Source organism: Bacillus rossius (assembly GCF_032445375.1).
Source record: "Bacillus rossius redtenbacheri isolate Brsri chromosome 4 unlocalized genomic scaffold, Brsri_v3 Brsri_v3_scf4_2, whole genome shotgun sequence".
NCBI lineage: Eukaryota > Metazoa > Arthropoda > Insecta > Phasmatodea > Bacillidae > Bacillus > Bacillus rossius.
The window spans coordinates 53,723,245-53,749,365 of NW_026962011.1; the positions used below are offsets into that span (position 1 = coordinate 53,723,245).

The 26,121-nt window shown below is 36.2% G+C and overlaps 1 long non-coding RNA gene across 2 annotated transcripts; it reads right to left on the reverse strand.

Moving 5' to 3' along the window:
- Positions 1-1,788: 1,788 nt before the first annotated feature.
- LOC134541876 (uncharacterized) lies at positions 1,789-24,745 on the reverse strand. Of its 2 annotated transcripts, XR_010076694.1 has the most exons (4): positions 23,437-24,745; positions 21,695-21,853; positions 21,077-21,226; positions 1,789-14,304 (listed from the first exon to the last, which is right to left on the reverse strand). It is a non-coding gene; the product is annotated as an uncharacterized LOC134541876 (long non-coding RNA). The 2 variants fall into 2 exon arrangements; XR_010076693.1 differs by lacking the exon at positions 1,789-14,304 and having other exon boundaries at positions 18,214-21,226.
- Between the last annotated feature and the right edge of the window lie 1,376 nt (positions 24,746-26,121).

Below are 26,121 nucleotides of genomic sequence, written 5' to 3' on the forward strand. Positions count from 1 at the left end.
CGTCACGTACCATGTTCCCGCCACCCACCGTCCCGACGCCGACGCTCGGCTCCCTGACGCCAGCAATCCCGCTCCCACCGCCTCCTGTCCCGGAGCCACCAACCTCGGCGACCCTTGTAGACCTGACGCCTCCCGACCCAAGTCTGGAAACACCGTCACCAGCGAGACCATGCTTCATCGACCTGACGCCACTCACGCCGACGCACTACGCCTCACAAAGGACGCCTTCCGTCCCGACTCCGATGCTCGTCACCCTCTCGCCGCCAATCCTGCTCCCTCCGCCTCCGGGCCCAAAGCCACCAGCCTCAACAACCCGTGCAGACCGGACGCTACTCAACACGACTGTGACGACACTGGACCCGCCGAAGCCGACCGAACGACGCACGACGCCGACCGTCCCACCGCAGTCTGCCACGACGCCCCGAACCCGCCTCGTGTCGGAGACACCTCACGACGCCGGGATGGCCTCGCCACCGCACCTGACCACCGTCAAAGTGCCGCGAAGGACCATTCCGACGCAACCCGCGTCGCCTCCGACACACGCCTCATCCAGGACGCCACCAGACTCGGCACCGACACGTCGCGCCACACCGTCGCCACCACCTGGTTTCAACGTCATGCAGCCGTCATCACTGCCACACGAGTACGAGGTCTCAAAAGGGACGCTGGAAAACGAAACGCCTAGGGCCACGACGCCGAGACGCCTGTGCGAGGCCCCGCCACCGGGATTCGCCCCGCGGTGCCCGCCTGGCTTCGAGGCACAGTGGATGGAGCCCACCAAAACGAGACAACGCGCACGACGCCGACGCCGTCTTCGTCACCGCCTGAAGCAACATCAAAAAAGCTAGAGGCGCCACGACACCGCCCCTCGGCCGGCCTGCCACAGCAGCTGCCGAAGCGACGCGCAAGTTCCCATGTACCACAGCTGTATTTATTTACCTTATATTATATGTATATGCACAATAAATTTAAATATCACTTAACAACTTAAAAAACAAAACAAAAAGAAAACAGAGTACAAAATTAATTTCAAAGAATTATTACATTTCATTCTAAACATCTTCCATTGCGTATAAAAATTTCGTAACTTTTACTTCCGTACATTCTTAACTATACGAAACATGCACAATGCCATCTAATGACATTTAACAAAACTATTATCTTATTGTCCCTAGGTATACGTTACGTAGGTATTCGTTTTATACATTAAGAAAAATAATCTCATTATTAAGTACTACTTTTTAAAACATTAACTAATGTAAAATATTTCATTGTCGAGCTTTAGCAAACGACTTACACACGTGCAATCACTGACACATATAGAGGGAGGTTTATAAATCAATGACTTGTTAGAAAATGTACGTGTTTGTTTCATCATCTGTGAAATATGTAAAAATATGATCGTGTAAAACGCAGAGGAATAATCAACTGTCAAATGTCAGGACTGAGATTATTTGTCAGAAATGTTTGTTGAAAGCTAGCAATAGTTCTAATGAAGGAATAGCCCAGTCAAAATATGCTAAAATTTCGCTCGTAGTCGAATTAAATCCGATATTTTTGTTACACTTTACACGTATTTAGTAGTGTCCAGGGGAATTAAAATTAAAAGTCCTGATGAATAGGAAGTGAGGTAGATTCAGAAACTAGAAAGGATTAAAAAAAAAAATAGGCATTTGTTTTTGATTTTTACAGAAATATCTCGTAAATAATTAACCTTAAAAGAAAATGTTTTTAATAAAAAGAATAAAAGAGCATTAAAAATCCTATAAAAGATTATTTTAACTTTTTTCATATCTCCAATTTTGTTTGAGATAGTCTCGCTTAAAAAATGAGTTTTTATTTTATTTTATCTCAAACATTTTTCCTATAGCAACTGACCTATATATTTGTGAACCGTGCCTCTCGTATGCCAAATGCTGTCACTTGACTTTACAAGACATGTTTAAGCTAGAGTCTATAATGACCCCAGAATTAAATGAGGATTCACTGATAAGTTCTTGAGCGAGTGGACCTTGGGGATGACTGCAACTGCATCTGCTCATCATTGAAGAGTTATGCGGTACACATTTTATATCTTTGAACAACTTGATTTCTGACAATCTGGAAGAAGTAGGGATGCCACAGATTAATATAACATCTCTGCTTAGTTAAATAATCACCCACCATTTCCTGGATCACAACAAATCATGTCTATAGCACCTGGACTAGTAGGGGATGCCACAGTTACCTTTTTCAATGCTATAGTAATTGGCAAGCAATCAATACAGAGTAATGTTGGAAAAATTCTAATTAAGCATTGTCACGAAAAGATCAAGCTCTCCCTCTGGCGAATATTAGCTACACTATTACTTTCAATTGTAATAGCTCATTTATCATTTGTTAGTTTTCCAGAGGATAACGATGAAGTGAAGAAAAATAGGATGACTTGATCATGTATATGCTGTATGAGTTGGCTCCATTTCATTTAGCTCTCTTTGACGAAGCTGGGATACGCAAAACCAAGAAAGCAACCCTGTACATCTTTTCGTTGACAAGGGAGAATTTGGACTTGGAGAACGCTGACTTTGTTCTTAATGGTGGATTCTTACTACACAGTCATATAGCCGACAAGTGGTACCGATTCATCTATTTGCCCAAAATATGTCAATTACATTATCATTTCCTATTTATCATGACTGTTGATGTGACATTCCGTGCAGACCACTGAACAATTGAAACACAAAATCATAAACATCGGATTGAATTTAAGCACAGAATATACTTTGACTGGGCTAGAAGTCTAACACCTCATGTTTAAATGAGTACCTAATTTTTAGAATCTCAATATAAGTGTCTTCCAGGTTAATTTTTTTCTGGATGCATAATAAAATATTTTGGAATTTAAATTGTTCATAACTTAGGTAATAATGGTAGAATTCAATGCATTTTAAACAGTTTTATCTACTTAGAAACGTACTGAGGTGGTTGTGTGGACCAATTTTTACCACGTTTTTGTTTTTATTTTTGTATAAAACAAAAGTTCGAACTTATGTTTTTCTTACACTAATTCACTTACAAAGTATGTTCTCTGGTAAATAACAGCAAAATTTTTCACATGACGTTTTTTGACAGCGATCATTAAACTACTAACATCTTAATATTATAAAGTAATAAACAGAAGAAATACTAATGCACTTTTAAATTGAATCATATATTTTAAACTCAACACTGGCTGTAGGCCTGATACAAAGTTATTAGGAGCTAATTTTCACGTTACTAGGGTACACAATCCCTCCGTCTTCTCACGGGGTTTCGTGGCTCTCAAAGGCAGTGGTAAAGAATACTTATCGTCAAGGTCGCTGAGTGGTGCTGATACCAGCTTCCCGTATGTGGGAGGGAGAAGGGAGGTGGCATGACTAGCTGGTTAACGTAGTAGGTCCCAAGACAGCTAGAGGCGTGCGCTGTCGATACCCAGCGATTGAAGCGATCGCTGCGACGGAGCTTCCTACTACAACAATTCTTCTGCGAAACCGGACAGAAAATTTAACCTGGGCTCGCGACTTCTATACATTATATTGTAACGTCGCACCTAGCCGGAGCCACCACCATATGTTAAATGGAAAAAAAAAACAAGGAAGATAAGGATCGTAAGTAAGAATAAATCGTAAATATCCAAATGTTGGGGGGAAAAGAATCGTAGCTCTTTACATAGAAACCACTCGCTTGCTGGCTTCAACTAGTCTTAACTTCATAAAATACTTTACTGTACCTAGGATCATAGGTTCGTCATCCCGTACAGGATGTCTGATGAGAGCTGAACTAAGGAGATTTTGCAAAATAACATAATACTAAATTAAAATTATTTTATTCTTAACGTCAAATAATCAACATCATTTTAAAGAACATTTAAATAGCGGGATTACAATTTAAAACAATAATCTCTTCATTACTTCCTTAACTATTGAACGACCTTACAAGAGAGAAAGAGAGAACTTCACTAAACACTTCTCTAATCCTTACGAGTACATCTTAACTTATAATTAAAATCAAGACAAAGATCAAGCAATACTCACATTTTCCAATAAGCACCTCTTGATTGATTACTTTAAAAACTAACGTAGGGGCCTTTCCTGCCCTTAAAACCTCGAACGAACATTACATTCTTAAAAACTCTGACTAGTGACCCCTGACGAGGGCCATAGCCTCCACCCGAGTGCTTGAAGACGATTACATGACGATCTAAACTTAAACTACATTACGAACTAAACTACTCGTTGCCTCTGGCGTCGGCCATAGCTTCCGCCAGAGTGAGCCTGAATTCCTACATCACGAACGAACTAACTAAACAACTCGTGGCCACAGGTGAGACGCATAGCCTCCGCCTGAGTGAGCTCCGAGCTACCACTCACTTGCGCTTAAATTCGCGCGCCCTGCTGCGCCTACTATAACAACCGCTCGTTATTGAAGCCAAATTTACTAAACAACTAACTAGAACATCTGGGAAGGCTACCCCCCTCTACCCCGACGTGCAGGCCACACCGCGCGGCTTGTTACGACAGCGCGCCCCAGTAACTGCGGCCCGTGGCTGCGCTCGCGCGCGGCCGGACAAACAAACAAAAATCTGCAAGCCCGCAGCGCGCCGCGCCGGCCCCGTGCCCCAATTACATGGTCACGCCACTTGCGCTGACGAGTGAACAGAGCAGCCAGCCCAGAGTCCCGTCAGTAAAGTCTCTAAATTTGATTTCAACAACCCTGCAAAATTTCAAACCGTGACATAACCCTCCCCTCACAGAGCTCGAGCCCCATCGAGCTACCTCAAAATTACAAATTGTCCTTTTCCATTAAACCATAACTATAAATTCCTTATTTCACAAAAATAATAATTTTCTTAGTTCCTTACTGTCTGAACATATATCTAGATTCTGCACAAGATCATTTAAAACAATTATTCATTAAACTAATAATGTAAAACTTTTATCTGGTTATGTCTCACAGGGACCTTCAGAGGCTCGAGTTCTCAATTCAAAAAAAATTGTTTGTTAGTGAAGCTCTCTTTACAAATTAAATTAATCTACTTAGTTTCTCAGTATTCATTAAACAATGTGCAAATTCTTGATAATTATTAGTGGTGCACCGATATGACTTTACCGATTACCGATTCGATTACCGATTATGAGAGCAATAATCGGCAGATACCGATTCAGTTACCGATTATAATGAAGAAATTTTTTTAAGTGTAATAATGCACACAAATTTTTTTATTCCCATGTGAATTTAATAACAAGATTAGGTAAAATTGGGAATACAGTTATAACAACAGTATAAAAATATATAAAATACACTATTAAGTCATTGAAAGGAGAAATTAAATTAACTTCTATTTAAATATTTGTTATTGTAAACAACTTGAACTACAGTCTAATAATTGTAATTTACAATGGCTAAGTTTTTGTTGCGGAAAACTAGCATTATTATCGACTATCACATAAGGTTGCATCAAGAAATTACCGTTTAACAATGTAAACATGCTGCTTTATTTTGTTCACTTGAGTTTATAGAAAAATGTTTCCACACTTCACTTTTTTTCTCTCTACTCGCCATCTCACTATAATTATATAAAAATGACTAAAAACCAACTCTAGCACATGTGATTTTATTTATGTTGACTGAATATATAAAATTATAAGTTCTTTTTCACTTTTCACGTCACATACAAATAAAAAACGGATAATGTTACCAAAGACGCCCATAACGAGTTTGTAAAACGCAGTGATAAAAACTAGAAGGTATCGGGACCACGATTTTGAACCGCTACTACGACTCGAAAAGATCGATTGTCATAGAATCCACTGCAACTGTTTGTGGTATTTTGATTGCGTGCCATCTATTTTACTTCTCTGGCTATACGTAATGTACAAGGCCAATAAACAAAAGACGAAACGTAAATAAACGTGTAGGAAAAATGCATTTTTTATTGTTTGAGGCAATGAGATTTATTAAACGTAACGAAATATCTGTAATTATGATATGATGCAGTTAGATGAATTTTGTAATATATACAGATATTACCGTATTTTGTCCTAAAATGTGTAACAAAATATTACACGGTAAAAACCTACTTAATTACGCCGGGACGTAAATAATCGGCAAAGTAATCGTTAAGATAATCGCCGATTACGATTAATCGGTAAGTACCCATAATCGCCGATTACGATTCATCGGTATCCGCATCGGTGCACCACTAATAATTATTAATTTTTTTTCCCAGTTTCCGTTCATCACAATACTTCTTTCGTTCTTCAAAAAAATTAAGTGTCCTTACAAAATTATCAGTGTTTCAAAGTAATTAAACTCTTATCTCGTGAAGGTTGGTGCAACTCCTCGAAGTCAGTGTTGTCGAGAAGAGTAGCTCCCTGGGCTGGCCATCAGCAAACACCACTCAACTCCAACCACTACTGGACTGGCTTCCAGGGCAGCTCACATCTTCTCCCCACATCTGCTTCGGAGTTGTGCCATCCTCATCTCGAACAGATTACAATTCTGAAACATCATCAACAGGCATTACCATCACGCCTTACAACTACAAAACTAACAACAAAACTGCAATCGATGGGTAAGGATGCAAACACACAAAAAAAATAAAATTAATTAATTCAACTGCTAACATAAAGTATCCCACCCTTAGCATAATCTAATCAGGAAAATAATTTCATAGGAAAACTTAAGGAAGGGAAACAGGACCTCCAATGATTTTCCCTAACTCTTGACTCTTGATCTTCTCTAGACAGCATCAAATAGTCCCCACAAAGTAACTGGGTTGAAGGTCACTTCACATGACCCACCCATAACCTCTTCTACTCTTCTTCTGGGGGCAACCACAATGCCCACCAATCTCTCTCCATGGTGCCGAACCAGCTATCCCATGAGAGTAAAACACGAAGTCAATAGAAGCTCAGAGGGGAAACACCAATCTCTGGCTTGTCGAGCAATAAAACAGCTTTATCTTCTTCTTCTTCCTCCAAGTAAAACATCTGAATAACCTTGCTACTATTCTTCCAAACAATAAAAAAAAGTTCATCAGGTATCTTCATGAAAAAACATTCTAACTAATAATAAGTATTCTTTTTCTTCTTCTTTTTTTCTGTTAGTTGTAATAGAAGGCCATGTTAGGGAGGTTATAGGAAAAAAGAGAGTGGCCAATTCCCACCCCATCACCCACCTAGATCATGACTACTTAACTTTTAAATGTTTTTTTTTTATTCAAACCAATAAAAAAAACTATTTTTATTCAAACTTTTAAATTATAGATACTTTTCCTTCAGAACCTCAAAAGCAAATCAATAATTCTAACTGAAACTGTGATTTACTGCATCCTTGTTCCATCCGATCAGTTTGTTTATAACCTTTCTTGTAAAGTATAAAATTTTCAAACATTACTAATTCAAAAAAATTTTTAATTCTGGTGTCCTTCGAGTTACAATTAAATTTACTATTTCTTAGCTTGAAATAATTTAAGTTTTCAGAACTATTTCATTGTTTAATCCACAACACTTAAAATCAACAAAAAAAACAAATCATCAAAATCAATAAGATTATCTACCTATCCGAACTGTGAACTAAAATTGTTAAAATTCCCAACTAAACAATGTTTAATATAAACTCCTAACCCCTTTGTAAATAAAGAAAATTAACTTTAAAATTAAACTTAAGGTATTAGTTCTCTTTGACAGCTATCACAACTCACTAGTTCCATTACATTACTATAACCTAAAAAGTTCTATAAAGAATGTTTATCACAAAAAAAAAACTCGTTACTGTCTTCCATAAAAAATAAAATTTTACATGACCTTATAAATCTTCACTTGTAAGTCCATGGCTGCCAGCTTTCTCTTCTCTTGAATCTTCAGTCTTGGTTCTTGTTTCTGTGATCTTGTATCTTGTCTCTCGAACTCTTGCAATCTGGTAAACTGTACTGTTGCTCAGCTCATCTTAAGGGATCTGTAACAGTTTCAAATACATGTTAATTTAGGTTACATAATTCCTGTTCTTTGGTCCTAAAAAAAATTGTGTTATTAGTACACATTACCCTGAAACAACATTATTATTTATTGTTTATTATTTTAAAAAATTTCTTTACCATAAAATACTCTTTTTTTTTTATTTAGGCCTACTTATTTTCCTTCTTCTAAGTAAAAATATCTGCTTTAAATGTTAATCTTAACTTAAGACCTACCCTCTATTTATTATTTATTACATACATTATTTATGTTACCCTAAAATTCCCATAAGTTTCTAATACTTCCTATCAAAGACATTCTCTCTCAAAAAAATTTACTTATGACTCTTAACTTAACAAAATAAACTAACTTTTACTCTAGACTTAACTCATAATGGTTCTTAGTTACTTAATTTCTATATGTAAACTTTAGTACTTACAAACAAAAACTGCCTATTTCTCTCTACCTCTTACCTCTTAATCTCTTTCAATTATTACAATAACCATAATGATACTTTGCATCTTTAAACTTTCTTCTTTTTCTTTTCCATTAAATTAGACATCTCATAACAATAAAAATTCTGCCTATACTCTTCTTATGGGTATCCAACCCAACAACAAAATTTCAAATTTCTCAAGCTTCCTCATATTTAAATTATGCAATACAAATAACCTCTGTGGTGCCTGTAACCTTTTAGGGCTACCACTTTCTCCTCTCACAGCATGACAACTCTTATTCCTCGGGTTCTGTATTCACTGTTACAAATCAAATTTCTAAAAAAACAAATTAAAAACAAATTTATTATTTTAAGAAAACAAAAATTTACATTGAATTTACTATGGAGCCTGGAAATCTTAATGTCCCACAGCAGCTAACATGACTAAATCCCATGGAACCCCAGGTTTACATAACCTGTGCCCAAAAATTTAAGCATACCAGGCTATCCCCGCACTGGTTTTACAGCATCACACACTATTTAGGGCCCCTGATCTGCCATCAGTCCCAAGGAGTTTTCCCACAACCCCTCTCTACTCAAGCGCCTACCGCATTCCTCTCAAATGACTATCGGTTTTACGGCATTCTTTTGGGATCCGACCATCAAGTTAGGGCTAATCGAACATTAAACCTCCAAAATTCCAAAATAATGTAAATCAATTAAATTTTCTCTGTAATTTCTTAAAAATAAAAAAAAATTATTCAAACATGCCAAAGAAACTTAAAAAAAAAATCATAATCTTATCTTCAAACAATAAAAAAAAAATAGATTACTCTGTTTTCTCCTTAATAACTGTAAACTGTCAACAAATATCATGTCATAAATTTAACTATGTTTACTGACTCTTAATCATAAAATCTCATTCGTCCTAATTAATAAACAACCGATTTCCTTAAAATCTCACTGTATCACTCACACTCAAACTCCCCTGGCTGAATATCTCAATAAATTCAAAAACAATTATCTAAACTCTTAAAGAAACTCCTCCCCAATTATTCAACTTATTTCACATTATTTTATTTCATTACTTATAACACCTTACTCAAAAAAACTTAATTAATTCCCTTCCATTATTATTTATTTACCGAACAAAACTTTCTCCTAAATTAATTTAAAATTCAATTTGAAACTTAGGCAAGTACACTAACTCTCTTCATCAATGTTTCTCATTTCCCTTCTTCCTAACTTTTAACACATTCTCTAACTTAACCCAGGGAATTTACCTCACAAAATAACCAAAAATTTCGCTGTAGTGCCTATCTGCTATAGGCCCACTACACAACAGGGGACTCTAACCCCACCAACATACAGGATAGCCACTTCGGTACTACCATGGGGATCTCCTGCCCCTTACTACTAACAACTCTCAGGGTTCTCCTGACCCTTAATTCAGTAGTCAGCCCATCTCCTATGGGTCTGCGCTACAATCCCTACTTCCCAGGGACACAACACCTCACATTAGGGTCCCTCGCCCTAATGAAAACATTAATTTTGTCTCTCTGTTCCCTTGGAGTAAATTCCCTCTACACACAAAAACTATCCTTCCCACTTTTCTCAATGCTTATCGATTTTATAGTGTACTTCCTTAATAACTGTTTACAAATCCCAAAAATTATTTTTAAAACAAAGGTAGAATTTAACTAACAAAAACATAAACAACTTACAACGAAACACTTCTAGCCTATACATCATACCCTTCTTAAAATAAATTACTTACATACTGAAAGTTCCTCTTCTCTTAAAACACACTTAAATTTAAATTTATTTAACCAATAGTCTATTTTCTTATCGCTAAGTTACCGTACAGCTGATCAAAACAAGGTCGCCTGTCCACGTCTCTGTTCTCCGTACAAGCCTGTGACGTCACCGAATTCCGCCAGGTGCGCCAACCCTCGCTTGTCGGTTCCTCCGTTCTCCGCTAGGTCTCAGCTCCTCCCCGTCACGTGTTCACTCTGCCACGTCCACTGACGTGTCGTTCTGAAACAACCCTCAACATTTTTCTTATTAAAACAAAACATCACTATAAATTCTTTAACTCTCTTTTAAATAAACTTTCATTTTCTTTTAATTCCTTTCTAACGTTTATCTTTCCCTTTGACTGATTTAATTCGTACGTCTCGTCTCCTACGCGCACGACAACAAAACAAACTTCTCTTGAAAATAAATCCTATTTACGAAAAAAACTTTATTTTAAATTATAATTCTCTTAACCTACAATATTAAAATTAATCTCAATTAAATTACACCACTTGCATTATCTCTAATAAGCATTTAAATTATAACGTATTCTCCTCACGTAATAATCCCTGATAAATCTTCAATAAACTCAACGACTTAAAACCACTTATCACTATAAACTTTATCCTTACAAGTATCCTCAAATACACATCTGTTACGTCAAAAAAAAATCTCAAAGACTTCCTCCACTTAGATTAAATCCGTATTCCTCTCCTCAAGTAAACTCTTATTAACCTGCTATCAGAAGCTGAAACTAACTTAATAATAAACATAAAAATCTCCCTCTCTCTCCAGAAATAGAACCTATCCGGCGAACTCCACCATATGTTACGTCGCACCTAGCCGGAGCCACCACCATATGTTAAATGGAAAAAAAAAAACAAGGAAGATAAGGATCGTAAGTAAGAATAAATCGTAAATATCCAAATGTTGGGGGGAAAAGAATCGTAGCTCTTTACATAGAAACAACTCGCTTGCTGGCTTCAACTAGTTTTAACTTCATAAAATACTTTACTGTACCTAGGATCATAGGTTCGTCATCCCGTACAGGATGTCTGGTGAGAGCTGAACTAAGGAGATTTTGCAAAATAACATAATACTAAATTAAAATTATTTTATTCTTAACGTCAAATAATCAACATCATTTTAAAGAACATTTAAATAGCGGGATTACAATTTAAAACAATAATCTCTTCATTACTTCCTTAACTATTGAACGACCTTACAAGAGAGAAAGAGAGAACTTCACTAAACACTTCTCTAATCCTTACAAGTACATCTTAACTTATAATTAAAATCAAGACAAAGATCAAGCAATACTCACATTTTCCAATAAGCACCTCTTGATTGATTACTTTAAAAACTAACGTAGGGGCCTCTCCTGCCCTTAAAACCTCGAACGAACATTACATTCTTAAAAACTCTGACTAGTGACCCCTGACGAGGGCCATAGCCTCCACCCGAGTGCTTGAAGACGATTACATGACGATCTGAACTTAAACTACATTACGAACTAAACTACTCGTTGCCTCTGGCGTCGGCCATAGCTTCCGCCAGAGTGAGCCTGAATTCCTACATCACGAACGAACTAACTAAACAACTCGTGGCCACAGGTGAGACGCATAGCCTCCGCCTGAGTGAGCCCCGAGCTACCACTCACTTGCGCTTAAATTTGCGCGCCCTGCCGCGCCTACTATAACAACCGCTCGTTATTGAAGCCAAATTTACTAAACAACTAACTAGAACATCTGGGAAGGCTACCCCCCTCTACCCCGACGTGCAGGCCACACCGCGCGGCTTGTTACGACAGCGCGCCCCAGTAACTGCGGCCCGTGGCTGCGCTCGCGCGCGGCCGGACAAACAAACAAAAATCTGCAAGCCCGCAGCGCGCCGCGCCGGCCCCGTGCCCCAATTACATGGTCACGCCACTTGCGCTGACGAGTGAACAGAGCAGCCAGCCCAGAGTCCCGTCAGTAAAGTCCCTAAATTTGATTTCAACAACCCTGCAAAATTTCAAACCGCGACAATATATACATATTCAATGCTAGTACTCACATTTACTTACTTATTATGTGTATTTTTGTAGTCACAGCCTTTTGATAACATTCAGCTCCATGAAGTTAAGTAGATGCATATAGTATGACGAGAGTATTATTACTGTAGAATTAATTTCTCTGCAAGTACAGACTGTCAAAAAAGAATATTTACATATCTTGTTTCATGTATACTAACAATTTGTAATCCATTTTAGGAGTTACTATTACTGCCATAAAGACCATTCCAAATGTAAAGTTTTATAATGTAAAACCATAATAAAGTAACATTATAGTTTTAAATTAATAATTTGCTTTTCATAATATGTATAGTCTAAATGAACAAACGTAACCAGTTTTATGTAGTAACATTGACGTGGTTGTGCGCTCCTTACTTTCACATATCTGTCTCTGCAGGGGAGATCACAAGTCCCATTTAAATTGAAAGTAGCATAAGCAAAGAAACGAACCTAATGAACATACGTTTGGCATTTCCAGAGCATACATGAGGTAATTATAAAATTATTTTTGTTGCAGGTTGTGTTAGAAGCTTAAAATAATGCATTTAATTTAAAGAATTATGTTGCATTAGTATTTTTTATGGAAAGAAAAGGAATTGAAGCAATTTCCTGAAGTCTAATGATGCAAATAAGTAGACATAAGTTTTTATTCTGCAAGTGTTGCAGATACAATGACACAAAGAGTTTCACACTAAAATAGTAACGTTTCATCAACTGTACAAAATATTTTTTTGCACCTCTAGTTTCACTCTTACACAAGGACAGAAAAGTATTCCCAGATAATACTAATAATCTGTACACCTGGAGTTGGGCTACCACCCTGTGGCAGGATGTCTTATCTATCCTCTCTCCTTCCCTTCATCTACCATCACCATTTTCCTGAAAACTCCTTATCTTGCAACATAAGAACACCTTGCACACACAAAAATAACTACTGTTAAAATGATTGGGTAGGGTATTACATTAAAAAAAAAAAAAAATGTGTGTTACATTCAAGGTCATTTATTTGCTGCACACAAAAAAAGAGAAAATAGTTTACAGTACATCAGTTACTTAACAGTAATAACTCGTTATGTGCAATTATTATATTGTACTTCTTATACTTGCTTATTTGCTTTCACATGTGCAAGTTAGTGCAATATGCATACACAAAAATATAGCAAGATGTAAAAAATGTAGAAAACATTTTTACATTGAAGTGGTCAAAAGTATTTTATGTTGGCATCTTTGATAGCCTATATCAAAAGCACGGTACATGGCAAACATCTACAACAATTCAATACAAAAAATTCATGCTGCATGTTATGTGACATTAGGTGCTTAACAACAAAATCACTTCAAGTACCTATATGTACAACTTTTAGCGAAAAATTAGCATGAACATACAAACAATAAAAAACAAAACATTTCAAAATAACTATAAGATCATTATTGATAATTATATACAATTGATAAATAGTGACCAATAATAATATCACTTGACTCATTCCATTGAATGTTAGGTGATAAACTCATCTCATCGAACATCAAAACACAAATTCTATCTCGTGGCTTAAGTTTCTGGACAGATTTCTTTAGATGATCAAACACAACATTGTTTATGCCTGGTTGAAAAGGAATTTTCCGAAGCATACCTGTAAGAACACTTCTTGATGGAGACTACACGACAGTAACTTGTATCCTTTAGGGGCCTGTTTAAAGAGAGACAGTGCCAACACCTTATTTTGCAAAGTGAATCTCCTCCTCCCCTTCGGTTTGTGTCTGGACATCTCAAGTTGTGATGCAATAAATCTCTTTGCAATAGAAATCACTTTTAATTGATTGAAAATTTTTTCATCTGCCAACTTACTTGCAGACTTCAGTCTTCTCTTGAATGAGGTGTTTTTTTTGTGGTAAGTAGCAATACTCCTGTAATATCTTATATCTTGCATCTAAATACAATTTCTTGGCTTTTGGAGTCAAATTCACGGAACTGTGGACACCCAGAGCTCCAAGCAGTGGCCGACGACCACATTGAAAATTTAACTTCCTCAGTTTTGGGCCTGAAACAAATAAAATTAATTACAAACACTGAGCAACCCATGTGATAGTGTAAAAACTTTTGCCACACATGTGAAGCAGACGCTTCTGCTTCCAGCCGCAGCGCAGTGCTCCTCTCCTCTTTTCCCCTCCGTTCCCCCACCCTGCTGCCTCCTTCCCTCCGTTAATTTCCCCACTCTTGTCTTCTCCTTCCCCTCCTGCCGCTACACCAGCGCTCCTGGTGTAGTAGTTTCCAGTGCTATATAAGCACTCGTCGCTGTCTTCACTCATTAGGAGCTGTTGACAGTCCATTGGGCATCGGTATTGTCTTCCTCCGCAGCATTCGGCGAAGCCATGTCTGAATTCAACCTGACACCCTTGTTCATGCGTAGTTACCGCGTCACTTGGTATCTTGGACATGGTCAATCGTATTACTATTTTCAGTCTTGCGTCCCTGTTAGTTTGTCTGTTTCCGTGCTTAATATTGCATCGTCGAGTGTCTTTTACTTGGGTCATACAAATTGCGTTTTGATAGCTTACCCTCTTTTCACGTCTAAGATTTTAGGCGACTGTGCGGGAATGCTGTGATGGCCAGCGACGCGACACGCCAAGCCACGCTTACACTTGCCTTAGTAGGGATCCTTGATAATTAAGAGCCCTCTGCTCAGCCTAGCGGCTCGCTGTTTGTATTAGTATTATCTTTAAACTATTCTTCTGTGCTCGATGCGTGATCTACTCTTTTGAATGTTTAATAAAACGCGATGCGTCACACATGTATATATGTGAGGTTTTGCTTAATAGTTGTGTAGGTTACTTGGTTCGTAACTGCTAGCCATGTCCTCCGCCCATAAATGAGTAAATTGTATTATAGTATCCTTATGCTAAACATACGTATCTAGATTTGTATTTCTTCATGACTCTATACGGATGTTATTTTGTTGTAAAATAATGTATTAAGAATTACTGTGTAAGAGCTTATAGCGGTATTGTGTAACATATATTGTTTAACAGTTTTATCTTATGTATAGCAATATGTAAGCATTCATTACATCTTTACGTAAATTGTTATGTTGAAGCTGTTAAAGATCATCTATAATAAAATTCTATTTTTCCTAGCTTTTTCTTTGAATACGATACAAACTCCGCAAATTTAGGTCCCATAGCCTTCCTATATATATAATTTCTTCTAGTGATATGTTCACTGGAGTCAGGCCAAGTGTCTAGTGCCTAGGCCTGGGTTCACATGAACTACAACTAAGATTTACTTTATTAAAAACCGGTATTCTCATTGGGGCAACTTCTCCCCCAAAATTATTTTTACACTTAACCAAACCTGTTTCTTAAACTCACTTGCCAGACATCCCCTGTCAAACAGTGTTGTGACATATAATAAGAAATGGTTTTGAAAAAGTCTGTAGATATTGAAATTAAAAGGTTTTATTTAAATTAGTGATATCATCAGTGTTGTTAAAAGTACTCGGAAAAAGTAATTGGGCTCAATTACAATTACTGTGGTGATAATGTAACTAATTACAAGTAAAAATTACTTTACACAGAAGTAATCAGTAAAATTACAATTACAATTACAATTACTTTCCGCTGCCATTTTAAAACTGACCTACGATTCAATTTTTTTACACTTTGTTACATTAATATACATACATATATGTTTTGTTAAAAAATTGATTTCATGTAATTATTAAATTTATTATCTTTAATTAAATTAATAATAGTTGAGGACAAACCTGCTTGCGTAACATCAAAAGACTTTATACAAGTAGTGGAATTGACCTTACAAAACAATTGCATTTTAAAGTTCTCATCAGACAGATTCCCTCTCTTGATGGCAAAAACATATTTGTCCAACACTAAAAAGACGCTCAACGGGAGCACTTGACAGCAGCGATGTGTTAAATTTTTAAAATGCAGATTTTAGGATAGGGTAATTTTGGAGACACTGCAAGTCACTATGGCTCTTCATTTTTGATCATAGATTTTGTGCAATTCTGAAGTGTTTTCAGAATTTTCCCTTTTCTTCTGTTATTTTTCAGACAGCTCCAAGGATGAGCGACCAAAATTTCAAAAGGGTGTGCCACCGTTGGGTGATCAAAAATTCTATAAGTATTTTCAGAATTACTCTATGGAGTATATTTCCTAAAATGCCAATATCTATAATGTAAAATGTGGTCTAGTTGGGCGCCGTGAAAACTCTATAAAGTACTAGTGCTGTGATTGTGTATGTAGCACAACTACTAACCTCTACAGAATATTAACTAAAATATGTCTTGTTATGTTGATAGTGAAAATAAATTATTCTCAAGTTGTATGTACTGGTGTAGTTTGACTCAGTGTGAATACCAAACAATAAAATGTCGTATAATTCCTTAGCAGTATGTCTCCTTCTCTTTGGTGTAAGTATTCTGACCTTAAAATCAACAAATATAAGTAGTGTGTTTAAAAGCATTAGCTTCTCTATGACTGCTGATCTCAGTGTAATAAAAACTAATTATTCTTTCAAGACAATCCAAGCTAAATATTTCTGTCTATCTGGTTTAACATACACATGATATGTAAGTATGGTTATCAATCGGAAAAATAAAATATAATGAAAATTTAACTTTTTACTAGGGTCAAAATCATGGTTGTATGGGTGACAATACTCTTTTGCAACATATCCAACTGTAACATGAAAAGTGACAGAGTCAATGATTAGCAAGCAACATACAAATACCTTTGAGACAATTATTCATGTTTAAATAGGTTTTTCATTAAACAAAATTTCAATATCCGTTATACTTAAATGTCTTTCAGAACTAATTACGTTTTACGTAATTGTATCACTGAATAATAGTTTGGTTATCAGTCAATATTTTAAATATTATTGAAACACATTTTAACTGACAAATTAGTCTTTTCTTTGTTTTTACTAGCTCAGTCTCTTTCGGTAGATCAAACTGTCTCAAGACTTCTGGACCTGGGGCTATTCTTTAAACATTCAAGACAATTAATGACTTTAACAGATTTTAACTTTGATATCGTACATATTACTGATCAATGTCAGTTAACCAGGTCCAGTATGTACAAGCTACAAGTCTTTACGTAGTTAAGTAGTATTAAGTTGTTTTTGCGAGTTTCAAATTAGGTCTTGATCGTAAACATCATAGTTTAAGATATCTTGCCATTAAAATAGGACAGGTAACTTCTCGCTGTTCTTGTTAATTCGGGGATGGGGCAAACAAACCTCGTCGCGTCGTTACAATACCAAGAGGCTGTGGAAAACCTCTCCGAACCCCTGTCTCTCCTCCGATGTTGCTGGTTAGATCTCACTCTCCTCCGATGTCGCTGGTTGGGTCTCCGTCTCGATGCACCTCCTCTCGTGCTGCTGGTACTCCAGCAGGACTGGCGTCGGTCACCTGGAGTCGTCTAGAAGGATGATGTCCTCCGGTACACCGTCTACGATGCCGTCTACCGCTGTCGAACTCCTTCCATCTCGAAGATTGATAGTCCTTTTCTTCTTTTCTTCCTAATTCGTCGTTGATCCAGTTCTATTTATGCTGTTAGTCAAAACTTATCGTCGTCGTCGATTCTTTAGTAGAGCTTCGAACATCGGTAACTACCTCTTCTTCATTGTGTAGTTCCGGTATTTATTATAAAATCATCAATTTCACGTAGATTCTAGCTATTCAGTCGTCGTACCAATGTTTTACGTGATATTCTTACATTCATTTATGACTAAATCACGGAGCTCTTTCTCTCTAATCCTTCTCCCATGATAGTAGAACAGAAACTCAAGTTCCAATTTGTTTCAAACAGTCAAAGCTTTCTCTATTGAACACTCTCCGAAATCACACTGGAAATACTAAATTCTTTAAATAAAATATATGCGCAGTCGAGCGTCCAATCACATATACTCTTTCCTCAGTAATGACCCAAAAACAATATTAAAAGGTGTAAGCTCATTTCCTATTCGTCGCCGTTTAACAAATGTTTGCAAAGACATTTCATAAAATTATTACTTAGATAAAACATGAAAATACTTAAAGAGTAAAACCAAATTGACCTGACCATAGAGATACAATACTGGTAAATATAATTCATAACAGGACTAAGACAAAGTCATAGAGGTAAGAAGTAAAATAATAAACATAAAATTCATTTCTATTGAGGGCTTCTCAAATACCTCTATAATACGATCGTAGCACTACAAGCGTAAAATTATAAACTTTACTAATACAAAAGTGTATCATCTTCTTGCTCTTAATTGTATTCATTATACGTTCCGAGAATAAAAGTAACGACAAGTAAATATAAAGTATCTATTACCTTAATGTATCGATTACAATTAATGTTACGTATTCCGATTACAAGTACGAATTACATTTTTTAAATGTAATTCGTTACAAGTATAAATTACTTGAAAAGTAATCGTTACAAGTATAAATTACTTGAAAAGTAATCGTTACAAGTAATCCGATTACTTGTAATTCGTTACTTAACAACACTGGATATCATTAATTAAGGTCTACAGAGTATAGCCTCAGAAACTAAATAATCAGGTATATATTCAGATAAATAAATATGGTATATAATGTATTATGAATTCTACCAATTAAAAAGAATTAAAATGTTTTTGTCACATACTAGTCTATAAGTAATGCAAATATGTGTCCTCTGTGTGTGTTTGTGTGTGTTTACTTTCTACAAGTAAAAAATTGTAATGTTTACTTACTGGTGTATTTATCATCCTCTTTAATAATGGACCTTTCCAAGCAGTTATTTTGCACGACCTCATGTGATGTGATAAGAAAATAAATACATAGGCCTAATGAAACCTGCATAATATGCTGACAGAATATGAAGATATTTTTTTCACTTGACACCTGAGACTTGGTCCACAACATATATTTGCCACAGAGTATAAATTATGCATTAACATTCCAAATGCATAGACTGAGGGCAGTATTCATAGTGATGCATTAAGACACCCTTTGAAATTATATTGACCCAAACAGTCTTGCTGCTCAAGACAGCATTACTTTATTAAAGTACCATTAATACCTGCACATTGTATTTTAATTTTTTTGTGTGTTTTTACTAAAATATTAAACTGCATGAAAAGTATTTGTTATTTAAAATGAAATTGTAAAAAGTAGAACATAACAAAAAATGAAATTTTTTGGTTTGTAGTGAATTTGAACCATTTACCTGTGACTTCTTTTCACACAAAGTTACGTAAATATCAAGAAGTGTGTGTATGTAGTATATACAAAATACATTTTTTCAAAAACATTCCTTATTATAACATTAAAATTTGAACATGAAATAGCTTATGCAATTTAGTAAACATTTTGAAATTGGGGTTGAATATCATAAATATATAGTGTTCCATGAAAACACAAGCTTCTTCGCATAAAATGAGAAATTAATGTTTAAACATGAAATTATTACATGCAGAACAGTAAAATGTGTGGTTGTACACCTTCTAATCATGACAAATAAAATATCCATGAGAAAATTTATAACAATGTAATGCCGTCACCCGCGGTCTTGGCTTCGAGACCTGGGCGGGGCCTAGTGGGAAGTGGTGGTGTGTGGGTATGTTCCGGTGGGCGCCAGGCTAACACAGTCGTTAACCAATGGTTTTGGGCGTGGATACTTTCTGCCCCGGCGTGGACCACTAGGCCTTCGGCTGTGATTGAATTTAAGAGGGGGTTTTTCGTAGAGCTAGTTATCCAGTACTCTCCTTACACAATATAGTACACTGATCCCTAGCTGGAGGGGGCGAACAACACTACGGAAGAACACAATTGATTACGTTACTGGGTTTTATTCGGGGCTGACCCCTTTTGCGCTGTGAGCAATGAGTTACACGTTACAGTTCACACAATTGGAGATGCACTATACTTTACATTATACACTTGAAAGTTCCGCCCTTACGCCATTTCCACCCATAGCAATGGGGGGAAGGGGGGATGATTGGGGGCGGCCAATCCCGTAAGCTTAGTTCTTAGCAGCGGCCGGGTCACTTGTGTGAGCCGGGGTCCGTGTTAAATTACTTATGAATGCCCCTGAAATTAGCATCGGCACTTGTGTGCGCGATGTTATTACTTGTAGTAAATGAGGGGCGGGAGTCGGCCCGTACCGTAAATGAACGCGGACGCACATGGGAAGCTAAAAAGGAAGGTTTGGTTAGTGACTATATTTACCAGCGTTACTTGGTGGTTGCAAAGCGATGATGGCTTCCCGTGGCACTTACGACGTCCGACCCGGTGCACGAGTAGTTCGATACTGGCGTGCTAGCCTTGGCGCGGGGGAGAGGTAGGCTGATCCCGCGCGCCAAAGTTCGCATTTTACTGTTATATTTATTTATTTAAAGATAACTTAAAGAGATCATAACCACTACAATGTTCACACAATAATTACTAAGGCTTAATTCTAATGGCGGAAGGCCTATAATAATCGTAGTTACATTAATTGTATTTAAATGTACTTAAAAGGAAGGAGAGTCAAGTTGGAGACTGTTTGTTAGTTAACCAACTACTCCAGCAGTTACAGACAAGTTAGAACGGGGGGGAAAATGATGATGGAAGAGTCATTTAATTAGTTTAGGCGGAAGGCCGCAAAGGGAGCACTTGCTACGTGTGATTTCAAGTTCCCCACGGAAGTAAGTGGCACACTCCTACGATGCACTTTTCTTGTGAAGAGTTTGTAAAAGTTAGGGTAATTACTGGACTCCCTTGATTACTCGTCTTTACGCGAGGGGCACTCGAGCCCTCAGTAATTACCGCAGTTTACCTTTGTGGTACGGGGTGGCGGGAAGCTCACTTGACTCCGACCGGGTGGCTAGGGGCACGCTTCGTTAGCGGGACTAAGTACGGGCGGTCGCAAGTCGGGCTTGAAGACGGCCTCCGGCCGGACGACGTCAGTAACAAAATAATTTATGAGCTGAAAAAAAAATTTTGTTGAAGACAATAAAGTGATAAGGAATACAAGGGCAATTAATAACAATTTATAATTTGAATCACAGCATGTTATGAATACATACAGTTTTTCACATGATGTACATTTTATATGTTATCTGAGACTGGGGCTCAGAAATACCTGATAGCAAACACTTATCGAGATGGAATGGAAGATACTTAGAAGTGTTTAGTGGTCAAGCCATTTACAAGCAACACTGAGCTGTGGTTACATGATTATGTTTAAATTAGGATTATCTTATATGGCATGTATAACTTTCAGAATTTTCGAGATTTACTACCACTCAATTTTTCCCATAAAATAATAAATATATTCAAAAATGGTGTACATACACTTAAATATAATATAATCAACATTGCATTTATCATTGCAATCATTACGTTCTTTGAACGTTAACGGAACAGACATATTAATAAAAATCAAAAATCATACCTGTTACTACAGTAGATTCTTCAGGTGGTTGATGATGCTGTTCAGTGGAAGCAGATTCTAAGACATTCATGAATAACAATGGACTACAGGTTGTCTGTATTCCATGTATAGGTGATACTGCTGATTCCTTGCTAATGTTTCTTCCGAGAGTATTTTGAGCTGTAAAAAAGGTACCAGTACATATATGTGTCATGACTGTACTGTAAGTTAATATGTTTTATGCAATGTTATATTGAAATAAATTTATATGTATTTAAAAAATGCACCTACAGTAGGTATAACTTGTACAATTTCTCAAAATTATCAAAACTTTATACTTAAAGATTTTTAAGTTACACATACTTCATACAGTCATTTACTTGAGTAGCATTTGCTTGGTAAGCAAATGTCAGATAATTTTTAAGCATTGCCATAATATCTTTATAAATAATGTAGAATCCAAAAAATTTCTAGCCTTACATTCTGTATAGACAAAAATAGAAACTTGAAAAATCACGTACATAACATATCAAAAAAATTAACAACTGTGAAATTTTCACTGAAATATTTAGGTATCATTTTAGTATCTCAACCTACCCTGAACGTACATATTGCTTACTTTTGTTCTATTATGATGTACTACATAATCGTGTAGGCCTACTTGGGAAATTCAACAGTAAGTAAAAAAAATTTTTTCTTGTTACAGAAAAATACTATTAGAATACTATGTTCAAAAATTAACATGAATCATGTTGGCCACAATTTAAAAAAATTAGTCACTGCCTCACATGTACTCGTACGTACACACACACACACACACACACATATATATATATATATATATATATATATGAGATCCTAATACTTTTTCTATCAAACAATAAAAATAAATTTAAACTAATTTCAGAAACACCTAATCACATACAAAAAACATAAAACAATTTTATGCACCTTCTTGCACATGCTCAACTTTTTATAAGGGTAACTTGCATTTCTGTCAGACATTAAATAATTTAATAGGTACGTAACAAAAAATATATTTAAAGACTTTGCGTTAACAACAGGAATTTCTTTCAGAAAATATTAAAGACTTCCTTTGTTGATGAGTATTCTGAATTTTCAAGCACATTTAAATCATTTATTTTCTATCAGAAACTAAGTATAATGTTTACTCCAGTCTACGTTCTTAATGTGTGTGCTATGTGCAAGCATTTATACATTAATTGATGTGTGCTAACTGTATGGTACCCTATCTCTGATTTGTACAGATGTTTCTACGTACTTGTATATACTCCGTATATACCCCATCATAAAAAAGGCTACAAGTATTACAATTGGTTATTGTTTTAGTATATGAGTCTATTGTTGGCAACCTATGTTTCAGTCTCTTTTGTACACTGTGAGCAATTACTGTCCAATCGTATATTGTCAGTACTTATTTTACTGTATGTATTATGCTCTAAAATATGTAGGTACCTAATGATTCTATGTATATAATCGTCACATGCTCCATATCCCAATTGTGAGATATTCTGGAGTGCACTGAAATATAAAAATAAATGAATAATACTTGAATGTACCTACAGACAATGTTTTTACTACTTAGCGCACAAATTCAGTTGAACCCAGCCAGCATATAATTAAGGGTTAGGGAGTTTCATAGCGAATTCAGGCAAGATTATTTTAAGTGTAATTACTATTATTTTATACTTAACCAAGTAAGTTTATAGCGTTCATGTATAGATAACATTAATCATGCTTACCTGGTAGGTTTTGTGAAGGTACGGCATCGGGATTCAGATGCTTGGTTCCCGGACTAAAATATTCTGTCCGAAAATGATTACTACATATTGTGTAGTTCTTTCTTATTACTTCGTCCGATAAATAGTCAAATTTCGAATTTTGGATCACTAGTTTCCATTTAGTGAATCTAGCTGTGTCTGTCACAGGTATCCGATGTCTCGTAGACGTTTTGTCCAGGCATCCAGGCACACAACAATTATTTCTATACGGCATTATGTCGTAATTTATAAAAGGTCAATGTCAAAAATATTGACAGAACTACAAACGAAAAAATACTTCACCGACAGACACAACGACACCATTACAACGATACAAAAAACAATTTACAGCGCAGCTAGCGCCAAGAGAGATTGCTGCGGTTGTTGTACTAACTAAAATGACGTCTGCAAATTGCCCTATAGAGTAGGTGCAAGGTCAATAGGTTGGTACGAAATATTTTTTCCTTGTGGACACCCTGTGTAGGACGGCCCCGCACAAGGAGCATACAAGGATAAAGAGCGGTAACTCAATGTTATTTTATTGTCCTTGCTCAACATCGAGAACGTGCTGCCACCTCTGAACCCTCATCCGAAGTTTTTGGAACATTCGCCATCGTGGGCGCATTCTAGCGGATGTTTTTGTAACTACATCGAGCAACCGCGCACTTGGCGGGCTTTTCAAATACTTGAATTTTGGAAGGAAATTTTAAAATAAAAAATATATTAATATTAACTTGTCAAAAATTTCTAATAAATTTATAAGTTAAATCTTAAAAACTATACTTGCTATACCTAAAACGTACCTCTTACACAAAGTCATAAATCCAATAATGAATTTCTAAAATGTCTTATACCTAAATTTGTGTTTGATTTGTTAGAAAAATAAGCCTTCAGATCAATTATCTCTACCCCTTCCCATTTTACAGTACAGTTAATATAAAGTGTGCCGGCAGTTAAATTAACATAAAAAAATAAAAATTTTCAGGTTTTATTCTTTACAAAATTAGTTTATTGCAATATGCAAAACTATTCCCTTAGCTGTGAAGTATTTGCCACTATTCATTATAATTGTATTGTATGGCAGTGCATGATAATTATTTTCCTGTATTTTAAAATATACCATAACAACACTTAGGACATAGGAAAACAGACTGTCAAAAAGTTGGTAAGTCCAATGGGTTACAATATTGGTCAGAAATAAATATATACTAATACATTCAATGTATTTCCATGATTTTCACCATTAATTCCGCAGCAAAAATTTGTGCAAATTATGGAGAAGTAGGTAACATTGAACATCAAATAGTATGTTGCATCATGCTCAATTGAATACAGTGTAATGCTAATGCAATGTTCCCACTTGTAATATTTTCCTGGTAACGAAGTTGGTTTCTTTTAGTCCCTAATCCCATTTTTAAAGCTACAACTACCCTGTTATATAGTTTTCCTTTGTATTAAGTTGACATTTCTTTAGTCCCTTTATAATGTTAAATGCTTTAACCCATTCACACCTCTATTATCTTGACACATTTCTTTCATTATTCTTGGAAAATTCATGCATGTACTATGTATGTTACAATTACTTATTTTATTGTTATTTATAACACTACATAGCATTAAGATAGTAGTGTGAGTAGCCGAGTACTCACACGTAAGCACTCGCAGACAGACAACACCAACTCATAGATTGTGAACAGACATTCCGCGCAAAACATGTCGTCCACCTGTGTCAAGTGTTCTGTCAGAGTGGTTACCTGTGAGTACACACACTACAATCTTAATGTTTTATTGTAATTAGTAGTCCATCTGCCTTTATCTCTCTTTGTCGTCTTTTGCATCGTCAGCCACAATTATGCACAACGTTGTCACCATAGCAATTCATGTTAGATGTCTAAAATTGGAACTTTTGTTTTAAAAAGTGACTACAGAGGACTGCAGACACCCCATAGTTCCAGGTCACTAAGAGGGGAAGCTGCTGTCTACTACTCGGTGGAGCTTGCATCTGGTGTCATGTTTTTGGCCACAACTGGTGTAGAGGGTTTGTCGGCGGTCGGTCGGCATCGTGGTACATTTATCTGGGCAGAAGCAGATACAGGAAAAGCTCCCAACCACTTCTCTTGCAGACGAGACACAAGACTTAACAGTTTTTGGCTCTATAACATATGTGGAACTGTTGTTTTCTACAGTCCTTTTCGCATAGTGCTAGAGAGTTGTAAAAACAAGTTTCAATTATTTAATTAATATATCACGATAAACTTACACTTCAAAGTACGTGTAAAAGAAATAAGTATGTATATATAGAAATTAAAATATCAGCAGTGTGAATATTAACTATTTTTGCATGTATAGAAATGAATATGAGATGTATAAACCTGTTGATCTTTTCCACACCGTTACCACTATAAATTTCCTATATCCACCTGCAACAGTTTAATATAAAATAGTCTTCCAAAAAAACTTTTGAATGTATTTACTCAGTATTTGAATTGATAACACAGCTGCCACACAATCTGCATATGTTTCTGCCAGTGGTTTTCATGAGGAAAGCTAGCAAATGAAAAACAAATAAATGCAATGCTTAATCCCAGACTTTGAAGGTTTGAAATTGGTCCAGAAAGGTAATGAATGATAATTATTACAAAAATGTAATATAGATACATATTATGT